This window comes from Plecotus auritus (assembly GCF_963455305.1).
Source record: "Plecotus auritus genome assembly, chromosome: 3".
Taxonomy (NCBI): Eukaryota; Metazoa; Chordata; class Mammalia; order Chiroptera; family Vespertilionidae; genus Plecotus; species Plecotus auritus.
In genome coordinates, this window is record NC_137772.1 from 31,825,688 (window position 1) to 31,828,085 (window position 2,398).

At 38.3% G+C, this 2,398-nt stretch overlaps 1 pseudogene across 1 annotated transcript; it reads right to left on the minus strand.

Annotated features, from left to right (window-relative positions):
• Nucleotides 1–1,467: 1,467 nt before the first annotated feature.
• Nucleotides 1,468–1,953, minus strand: LOC308243840 (peptidyl-prolyl cis-trans isomerase A-like; annotated as a pseudogene). Its single transcript has one exon. The product of its transcript is annotated as a peptidyl-prolyl cis-trans isomerase A-like (transcript).
• Nucleotides 1,954–2,398: the final 445 nt, after the last annotated feature.

Consider the following 2,398-nt stretch of genomic DNA (forward strand, 5'->3'; position numbering starts at 1 on the left):
TCCAAGTCTCTCAAAAGCTCGAAGTCCATAGCAGTTTATAATCGTTACCATTTTCAAACCGTTCTGTTCCAAGAACATCCCAGTAATGTTCCAACTATGTGATCCATTAAAAAAGTTCCAAGTATATGTTAAATAAATTGAATCCAGCTTTGGAGTACACTGACTTCATTTAAATTCTGATTTTGTGTCATTTGGTATTTAGAAAGCTTTTTATCCCTATTTTATAAACCCCTAAAAACCAGAGCTTTGAGTCTTACCGTCAATTGGAGGAATTAAGTGTGAAAGATCAAGTTCATTTCAAAACAGATTAAAAGGTTAGATTCTGAAGTTGGCACAATAAATTTTTTGCACACTAGATAATGTGGACTGTTTCTTTTTTTAGATTGGTGATCCTGCTTGTGTGTCTTTAAATGGAAAAAAAAAGTTTGTACTACAACTCAATGGTTTTAGAATTCTTCACACAGAGGATTCAAGTTACAGTGTTCACATTTCAATTCTAAAATGAATACTTTTTTTTTTTTTAGGTCAGAAGGTAATTAAATAAAGCTATCATCTATAATTTTTCATATGTTGATTAATCACTAGGAGAATATTAATTCTCTGGGCCAACATAGAATTGTTGTCAGTAAAGAACATTATTAGTTACTTACACACCAAGAAGCAAAATGACCGTAAGAAGAAATGTACAAGTAGGTTTGTAAATCAGACAAGTAGAAAGTAGAAAAACTATAACTTATTAATCTGCCCATGGTAAGTCTGGGTGTGCCATCGTTTATTTAGAACATTCTTATTGTGAGCTTCCCATGTGCCAATTCTTGACACTGTTTCTGTCTAACAAATATCTATCCATCAGGTACAGTGTATTCAGGCACAAATGGCTACATTTGTTTAGGGACTATTTGCATGTAGACCTTGGAACCCAGTCTCAATGGCAGCTTCTCTATTGACTTTAATTCTTTTGTTATGAGAACTTATTCATCTATTATTTTAAACTGGACAGTTCAGGGGTCTGGTCCAGGAGGGGTGTGGGGCAGCTCTGCTAGCTGTAGCAAGATACTTGGGGAGAAGATATAAAAAACCAGAATTTAAATCCAGAGGGTACCTCCAGGATTGTCTACCTCCCCATTTTACAAATGAAGAAGTTGAGGTTTGGTAGACCAATAAGTGACTCCCCAAGCCATATCACACCCTATAATCTGGTGCACATCTTTCTTTAGTGGTTAAAACACATAGACTATGTCTTACTAATCTTTTTTTTTGACAGACAACTGTTTAGTTTTTATTTCATAATCATAAACTTAACTCTGCAATCCAGCTAGACTGGGAAGGGGTAAGGAAATTATGGAACCCAATAAACTGGCAAGAACACAAAGATTATGGAACATTCCAAGCAACTGGGGTGAAGGGTGTTCTCCTGAGCGACAGAGGAATGGTCTGGTGGTAAAGATAAAACACAAATCAAATTTGTTAGAGTTGTCCACCGTCAGCAATGGTGATCTTCTTGCTGGTATTGCCATTCCTGGACCCAAAGCGCTCCATGGCCGTCACAATATCCATGCTTCTTTCACCTGGCCGGAGACCACATGCTTGCCATCCCACCACTCAGGCTTGGCAGTGCAGGTGAAACACTGGGAGCCGTTTGTGTTAGGCCCAGCACTTGCCATGGACAGGATGCCAGGGCCTCTATGTTTCAGGATGAAGTTCCCATCCTCAAATTTCTCCCCATAGATGGACTTGCCGCCTGTGCCATTAGCGTGTGAAGTCACCACCCCGGCACATAAATCCCGGAATAATTCTGTGAAAGCAGGAACCTTTATAACCAAATCCTCTTTCCCCAGTGCTCAGAGCATGCAAGTTTTCTGCTGTCTTTGGAACTTTGTCTGCAAACAACTCGAAGGAGACGCGGCCCAAGGGCTCACCATCTATGTCGAAGAACACGGTAGGGTTCACCATGGCTGATCATGGGTGTCTGCAAAGCCTTACTAATCTTTATTTATGTTTATTGTAGTAGGGTTTTCCTCCCTGAAAACTATTACTAACTTGATACAGAATCTTGTAATTCATGATGTCTGAAAATCATATGAGCCATGAGAATGAGGTCCACATCTATTTTATTCACCAAAGTGTATCCAGTGCCTAGCCAAATTCTAAATGAATGCAAAAATTGGGTAAAAAATACTAACAAACTTAACTCAGCTGTATGTGTTCAAATGACAATTAATCTTGACCATGTTGGGTAAAACTCAGGAATTCAAGGGTGCTGTCACATTAGGAGAATATATGAATGTAATTCATCCCATTTACAGACTAAAGAAGAACAAGTATGCAATTATTGCAATAGAGCAGGACAAGTATTTGATAATCTTCAACATTTAGTAATGCTAATCTTTTCACTAAC